The 9,481-nt window shown below is 30.3% G+C and overlaps 1 long non-coding RNA gene across 1 annotated transcript; it reads left to right on the top strand.

The window, feature by feature from the left end:
• Positions 1 to 316: 316 nt before the first annotated feature.
• LOC132729443 (uncharacterized) lies at positions 317 to 7,987 on the top strand. Its single transcript, XR_009625625.1, has 2 exons — positions 317 to 471; positions 4,396 to 7,987. It is a non-coding gene; the product is annotated as an uncharacterized LOC132729443 (long non-coding RNA).
• Positions 7,988 to 9,481: the final 1,494 nt, after the last annotated feature.

Genomic DNA, 9,481 nt, shown 5'->3' on the forward strand with positions numbered 1-9,481 from the left:
CTTGTTAAAAAGTATTGTTACATATTGAAACAAGGTAAATAATTTGTACGACAGAAAGAGTAATATTTGATTAACTTGTCAACAAAAATATGTTTTCGCATTTATGTCTAATAAACAAAAAGCTTACATCGTCATGAAATCATAATTACCTTGAAGTTAAATGATGTAACTATTTAAAAATTATTTCTCAACTTTCTTTAGCTAAAGTCTCCTTTTGGTTTATGATTTTATAGTTAACATGAATACATATGATAATCCTTGATACGCTTCAGTAAAACATAACCATTACGACCGTTGGAGTGATTATGTTACAAAATGTTAAAGGATGTTTTTACGGTTTTAAAAGAAAAATAATCCTATTCAGCATTAGGAATATGACAAGGATGTACGTGCTATATAAAGGATTGCAACAGGTTAAGTTTACCAAGAAGAAGTGAGCTCAGCTTTAAAAGGACGTATATCATCAAAGAGGTAAGCACTTTTAAGATAAGTCTGAAATGTTCTGCATTACAATTATCAATATTTATATTTATACTTAATCAATATAAAATGTCAAGAGATCTAAATACCTCATTTTGCAAAATAAATGGTTTAATTAAATATCAATGTTGAGGATTGAGATCAAGATTAAAAAGATTTGTCTGTTATTGACATAACGCCTCCTGTCAATCAAGCTGGCAGGGGTCTTACAGAAAAGCCGATCGGCAATCGTTTTCAGTTTCACGCTAAGATGTCTGCAAAGTCCGCCATTTTACTTATACACTCTATTTGTATAAGACAATGGTGCAGACGTATTTATATTGAAATTATTTTGATTTTTTTTCGAATTTAAAGCTATTGGATCGGTATATCTAAGTTAACAAATATCCTGACATATTGACAGATGGAGTCAGTTAGAAAAACAAAATAAAAAAAACCCATTAACTTTAAATACATCTGCTTCAATAACATCATATCTGATAACGGCGATATCTCAGCGTTTGATATAATTATGCAAAATTTATTTTGAAGTGAATTATATTGCGTTTTATCACGAAACATATCTTATGTACAAATTTACATATAATCATATATCATACTACAAACTTACGCAATGGCAATTTTGTCGCTCAATTTTAACAATTTATGCAAATAAGCATTATTTACATGTATTAGTGATTTCGCACATGAAACTCAAAAACATTTGTAAATGTTACTGTGTTTTTAATATAATTTTACTATTTATATGTTCCTCTATTTCAATTTAAACTTTCAATTTGTAAACTAAAATGATATTTTGTCATTAACATCTTACTTGAAGTCAACGAGAAATTTAACAAGATCTTTGCCAAACGTTTTATTCATCATGAATGCAGTTATTTGTTACTTTTTTAAATACCATAATACATTGAACTATTCATGAAAAGCATTAGAATTTTTATATAATTATTATTTCAAATTATATAAGGTTAATTCATTAATCACTCTAGTGGCATAATAGTTTCCCGTAAACGTCGGTACCGTGTTTTGTCTAAGGTTCTGAATGACCGGGTCACGTGAATCAGTGGGCGGAGCAATCTCTTCTCTGGCGTTATGTCAATTATCATTATCAAAGCAATTAAAATCGTTGACAGAATATAACATAACTTAAAACTCATTCCTTTAAATTTTGATATTTCTTAGCCTAAATTCAAATAAAAAAAATCAGAAAATGATATACACGTTTATTGATGAAATAGATAAAATAATCTACGGAAAATTCTCATATTGTTATGTATATTCATTATAGCAAACAGCGCATAGGCAATCGGGTTGGTCTTTTAGCTCATTAACTCGAGTTACACGGGTTACGTTATCTCAAGGTTTTTAATGTAAGGTATCTACTGTATGTTGTACTTAAACGACTGCGTACAGCTATGTTTTTTCTCAAGCATGTTTACTATAAAATTGATTTAATATTTCCAGATAAGTTATTTTATTTAAATAATTTGTTTACAAAGAAATAACTCATGTTTTCTTTACAAATGAACATTTGTTTGTTAATTTTTTCAATTTTGAAATTATCGGAAATTTATTATTGCTATTCAGCAGAAATGGAACAACTTCCTAATGCACTATATGCATTTTCTTATCGGATCCACTGGAAGACGTAGTAACATCCCAGTACTTACATAAATAGCGGTGAATGTGAATATTACGTTTGATGATTGTGTTATTAGTGTCAGGTGAATGACTGCCTAGATGGTATTTAATTTAAGAAATGATTTAGCAATAAATACTAGAATCAATTTCCAAGATATGGGGACTGGGCAGCACCGCCTGACTTAAGATTGAAATATTCTCAGTTGGAGAACTAGCATGTAATTGTGTAGGTAACACTATTTTTTTAGGTATTTCTATCTTTTTCTATCTCAAATCATAATATACATTTAAACAACAAACTCTGACTATTATTTACACCCAAAAAAAGAACTCTGATCATTATTTACACCCAAAACAAACAAACATCATTTATCAACCACTTATACGAAATATCTTTTCACGTACATTGACGTATACGTCTTTTATACGAAACAATACTAAAGACATGGCGACCCCAAGCTCTAAACACTTTATGACCAAACAAAACAATAAAATCACCACAAAATGAAGAACAGAAAAATGAATATTTTTACAACTCTAAGATACAGTATAAACCACAAACATTCATCCAACATATAAACTTCACACAATCTAATCAGCATCAGGAAACAACTTAAACTAAAGCACCAAATATTTACATATATCCTCAAAACAAAGCATCAACTTATATAATCTTGACCAGACAAAATAAACCAATTTCAACGAAGTATATCTTATCAAACAGATATAACTCAACAACCAAAACAACTAATTACAACCAATAAACCCTGATCAATTAAGATCACAACAATTATATTCAACCAACTTCGACAAATCAACAAAACTCCCTTCAAATCGACAAATTATCTTCTCAACAAAAAAATAAACGCTACACATTATCAGTGTGTCTCTCTTAAACTGATGTAAAATCTATCTCAAAACTCGCATATTTCCTGTTAATATACCGATTTGACATTTAAACAGTTATATACGCACAGCGACTGGTTTACACTCCATTTAAAACAATGTATCACTGTAAAGAAATATTAACCCGTTGTTTCATCTACAACAATATATCACTGTAGGGAAATATTAACTCGTTGTAAGATATATATCTACATATAAACTTTATGATTATTCTGACAATAAGGTAGAAAAATATTACATTACATTTATGCACTATGAAATCCATTTCTGTACAAGACAAAATAAAGTACTGATAAAAATATATAAAAAAGTGATATAATGCTTATTATAACTGAAAAAAGAAAATTATACAAAACGTACATAAAATATTACAAGACTGCAAATTGGACGTTACACGACATTTATAGCAATTTCCATGTGTCACAAAAATTATGTATTATTCTTTTATAGAAAGATAGCAAATTGAATACAAATATCGAAAAATGTTCAGTTAATTTGACTTTTACATTTACACTTGGGTGGGCATAACGGGCACTATAATGAACTGAAAAAGTGACAATATCGGTCAAATATTTACGTTCAAGGACACCTGTATGCAAACTTTACCGTACGAATTCGAGTTATGGCCACTTTTCTGAATTTTATCTTGGATGTCAGAAGGACCCTTTTCAGAAATAATGGACCTTTAAGTCTTCTACAAAATCATCCTGTCGAAAAATGTTTTACCATTAATTTTTGGTAAGAAATAAAATGTAACCTTCAGCTAACAATCTACATCAGCAGAATAATTGTTCGTACTCATAATGTATGGAATATGTATAAAAATGTAACCCTACCCCACCTATTTTTAACACGTGTTTGACCAATCTCCTAATTAGAGAGCCTAGTTAAAAATAATCCCTTAAAATACTAAACTGAGTGCCTGTTTTCAAAGTTTTCCTTTTTCTTCAAAATTGTATTGGTTGATCTTATGAAATATTAAATACTTTTACCATCTAGTTTTGATTTTATTGCACTTTGAAAAATACCAGGTATCATATTTGTTATTAGATTGATAAATGTTTAGACAGTAGATACCTATATTATTTAAATAATTAAAGTAAAACACTTATTTTCTTTCCAAAAGGGATATAAGAAATACACAAATAATTGTAAATGAAAAAAAGTTGACCCTTCTTGGGTTTGAACCCACGGCCCTAAGTTTCAATGTATTTAAAAGTAGTTCTAGCCTATTTGAATACTCAGTCTTCAAAGCGGAGGTAAGGTCATACCTTAAACGTTTGTCTAGCACTCCTTCTGAACAACCGTTATCTAGACTTTTGTTCTGGATGCCTTTGACGACCAAAATATTTTTCTTCTTTTTTTCAGAGGAAAAGAGACTTATTATCTATAACGCCTAAATGATGCAAATGTTCCTAAAGAGATCACTGGGGGTATTGCTTCTTTGTACGCAGATCCCTATTATTGAATCAACAACAAATCCTGACGGAAACGAAACATTTGATGGACAGTACCTGCTAAAAATGGGCAATAAAATTGGATCTCCCGAACTACAAATGATTGGGAGGACAATATTGAACCTAGAATCTAAAATGAAAAGTACGATTAGATCTGAAGTGATCCAAGATCTTTGTCGACTACATAATTGCACTGATTGGGGTGTATGGTCAAAATGCGATGTGGCACTTAATGGGTTTGGGAGCCGTAAACGCAGTAGAGAGTGTGGATTCAAAACGGTTCCTTGTAATCGAGAAGACTTACTGAAAACTGAGTATGATTTTGAAATTTGCGACAAAAACTGTCAAAATGAATACACAAAAACCGAGAGCGGGCTCTGTCTTAGAATGCATAAGAGAAGTTTGAATCGCAATTGTGCCGAAAGTGAGTGTCAAATGGATAAAGGACATCTCGTACAGATAAATTCCGAAAGAACAATTAAAGATGTTAATAAATTCATCGCTGAAAAATACGGGAAAAACTTTGGGTCTTGGTGGATAGACGGTCTAAGAGCAGAGCAAGGTGGTTCGTGGCAATTCGGGTACGAGACAGAAAATAAAAATTTCACAGCCTGGGGGGATAATGAGCCAACAAATGGTCCTCAGGACTTTTGCCTGCGTTATGACCATATGTCGTACAAGGGAGGTTTAGAATGGCGTATGAATGATGAAATGTGCAGCAAAACTGCTTGGTTTATATGCCAAACTATTGCTTGAAGCCATACATTTCTTCAAGCTGGCTTATTTATAATATCTTTGTAAAAGAAATCTATGTGCATGAGAAATGTGTTTTCACAATTTCATTGACATTATGATAAGATTTAATCAGTTTTAGTGTTAACAAGTCACACAATAATATGTATTATTGTATCGTTTGTTTTGTTCCATTTATATTCCTTGAACAATACTGAAATAATTAAACTGCTTAACATGTAAGATACACTTGACCGACCGGTTAAAATATATATAATGATACAAAATACAGACATCTGATAAAATGTATAAGTATGAAATTATATTTTTTTGTATCACCGATCTATTTTCCAATCATGCAACACTTACTATGTACGCAATGCAAAATATTATTTGACATTTTTAGTAATAAAGTGGTTTTATTATGTTTATACGAAATAGTGAAAATTATTGGTTTGAAGTTACAATGAGAACGTTTTCAGTGTTGTTATCATAATTAAATAAGACTTAAAAATAGATACAAAGAAAAACAAAAATCTTTAAATATATATTTTAATATGTTAAGTCCCTATCATAGATAAAACGATTACATACTTTAATATGATGTAATTTAACTAAGTAATTGCCTGCGTTAAAAAACGTTTTTGATAATATGCATTAGCATGGTAACAACTGTTTTATATTTCCTTTTTAAAAGAAACATGACCAAATAGGGCCGTATTTTCTGAAATAAGAAGCTACTAATTATGCTTTATCATGAAATTTTATGTTAATTTTGCTCTGCGTTAATTATGGCATGTTAAACGTTGCAAAATTAAATAAATTTATCTGTTGGTCTATATCCAATATGTATATCGTAAAACTCTAATGTTATATTCTTTACCATAATATTTATTCAATCCTACTGAAAATTGGTTCATCAGAAAAAAATATTTGTGTGGAATAATTTTCTATATGAATGTTCTACATTTGAAAAATTATATTGTATTATTAAAACTATGTATTGTATACTGAAAAATATTGCACAATAATAATAGCTTATTGAACCCCGCCCATAAAAAGTAAGCACAGATTTCTGATAAAGCGTAATCATCATTGTCAAAGTAGACTATAGAGTATCGGAAATGATCGGTGTCCAACTTAATGTCACTTGTAAATAGTTCATATGTTTAAGCCTCCTTATAAATATGTATTTATGTCTAAAAATGGAAAAGTATTTTCTTCAGGACATACAATCGTATAATTATAATTTTCAATATGCCTAAACACGATATAAACCTATGTGAGGATATCATGTAAGATGACTAAAGGATAGTTAAATACTCATATACTCCTTTTCATATTAAAGATATATGTGGAATGACATATGAGGACCGAGAGATCATCTTCATGAACATGTACTCTAGTTGTTTATGGAAGATGTATGAGGGGATAATGTGAGATCAGCAGGGGATCATTTAGATGAACATTTACATAAGATTTTATAAAACATATATGAGGTGATTAGGTAAGCTGAGGGGATATGGTAGTCGGATTTGGATGATCACTCTGAAAAGGTATTCTTCGAGATCAATTATGTTACTTAAGAATTAAAGTTATGAACAGCTATATCAATTTGCATGAACCATTCATATTCTAGAACAATGACGAGCATGATCTTCTAGTCATCTAACGTGAACCCTTAAAAAGATCAATGGAAACTAAAGTATATGAACAACTTTGGAGTCTTCCACGAACCCCTCATACATAATTCTAAAATGAATAGAGAATGTACATCCAGATACCCCCTCTGGTCGTCTTACCTGATTACATTTATACTTGTGAATACTATTGTATAAACATACTTATTTGAATTTTATCTGCCAAATTTGACGTTTGATTATACTTTATAATTGACATGCACGTATTACTAACTTTTTGTCGAAAAAATTTGATATTAACATACTGTACAAAGTTTAAAATTGTTATGCAATTTTGTATCACTAAAACAATTTGTTAAGGTTAATTGAATTTTGAATATGTTGATGTAAAGTTTCAAAAATATTAATGCAGATTTTTATATGATTTGCTGCATTTTGAATAATTTGATGTTGAAGAATATTTTTTTCTTGTTGGACGTATATTTTTAAATAAACATTTTCGCAACCGACAAATTGATCTACTAGATAAACACTTCTGCCAATGATATTTTAAAGACAGGATTAAATGATAGTTAAATATTCTGCGGAACGTTTTCAGAAACTTTTATCAATATCACCAACAACTATGAAGAGGAATGATAGTTTCTGTTTTTAACACTATTCGATATTTTTATCAAATATTAAAAAAAAATTGACAAGTTTCTAAAGTTTAGAAAACTAAATCCCTAAAGACAGGCCGAATGTCAATATTCAAAATTTTACAGGCTCTGTTTAATTTAGCCTGTATATTGATGGTACTAGTGCAATTACCATTATATCCTCCCATAGCACCGACTAAGCCACTTTCAATTGTTATCGAACCATACAACAATTGCAGATGCATGAAGTTTCTTACTTGTTTTTTTTAGTTATCACTACATCAAAATCAGTCTTTAACGGTTTGAATAAAATTAAAGTAATATAAGTCTTCTGTTTTAAGCCGTGTCTCACTAAAAGATCATTTCTTGAAGACATGTTGTTCTAAATTATCTTCAACGATTCTTTTTAGAACTTTGAGGAATTGGCGTAGATATTGATAAACTTCATAACAGGTACTTTTCTGCATATCCTTTGTGACTTAAAGATGGTATTGGTATAATACGTTTAACATTAAATGAAGATCTGTTATTTACAAACCTTGATCAGTTTAATCGAAAAGATAAGATCTATTGTATTTCGTTAACATTATAGCCATTTTGTTTCATTCAACACCTAATATTGATAATTAATTGAAACTGTTTTGAAACGGATTTAATAATTGTTTGTGAAAATTGTAGTGCTAAAATCCAAATCATATGTAATTTTACATACACAAGATGTATTTTATCACGAAAGAGTTTGTGTTGTATTGAAACATGTGCATATTTTGACGTATACGTATTCTGCTTTTATGATGTATTATCAACCAAACTAAAAGGAAAAAAAAAAAATTAACAGCAATCTGCTTCATGTCTCTGTAACACACAAACGAGTATTCTTGATCCCTTTGAATCATACCTACCTCTTTACCAACAACCACGAATGGTGTTTGTTTCACCGACAATAACACTAACCTGTAGGTTATTCTAAGAAGAAATGATGACATCGGCCGAATAAATAAGGCCAATGTCATGCAACTTTATTCATTTTAAAGGTCTGAAAGTACTTCATGTCACCTTTTTGATACATTTATCGTATAGAATGGTCCAGTTACAGCATGATCGGATACACTAGAAACTTGAACAACTTGGAATGCTGATACTGAATGAAATTGCACATATCATCTTTATAAACAAAAGGTTCTCCTTTGCTTCTTGATGATTTCGCTTCACATCTTAAATCAACCATTTTCAATTGTTTAAATGTGTTTCGTAATATTTCAGAAATAATCTGACAGTTTGTTGTTTTCTACCTATAAGTGGTCTGCTCGATTTAATTATCAAGGCGTTACTTCTGCGATTTCAGACCTTTACACAAGGCTCCAATTATTAAACCGTTACCGTTGGCCTAGTAGTTTGACCGCCTTCGGATTGGGAGGTCAAAGGTTCGTGCCCCACGGGAAGCGTTAATTGAAGGATGAATGTTTCTCATGAGACTCGTTCTGAAATGGCCTATTCGTGAGCCACGAGGTAGTTAAAATGAAGGATTACCGATATCTATCCGCCTGGCGCCTGGCATAGTGATAGGAATAGGGAGGTACATGGTATGCAAGTAAAAGGTGACTCATAAGTCAGAAATGGCTGGCCGTCTCAGTAGGGGTGACACTATAAAAACAAGACCTTTTTCATTGTTATAATTTTAAACATACTCGCAATAAAATAAAACAAATAATGAAATGTGTACTTAAGTGACCAAACATGAACATAAGTTTCGTTAACTTAAACATTTCCTCCATATATTCTGTGACTGAATTTTCCTTTTGCAATATTTCTAAAAAGGTTAAACTAAATGAATTATTTTCAATATGTAGAATCAACATTCTGTTTTGTACAAAACCATACAAATTCTCATTGGACTTATCATTTGAATATGTTTTATACATGTATACATTGTCTTTTTAATTTTCGCTCTCTATAATTCAACTCAACTCAACTAAAATAATTTTAT

The sequence above is a fragment of the Ruditapes philippinarum genome, unplaced genomic scaffold (assembly GCF_026571515.1).
Source record: "Ruditapes philippinarum isolate M1 unplaced genomic scaffold, ASM2657151v2 ctg5047_1_1_1_1, whole genome shotgun sequence".
NCBI lineage: Eukaryota > Metazoa > Mollusca > Bivalvia > Venerida > Veneridae > Ruditapes > Ruditapes philippinarum.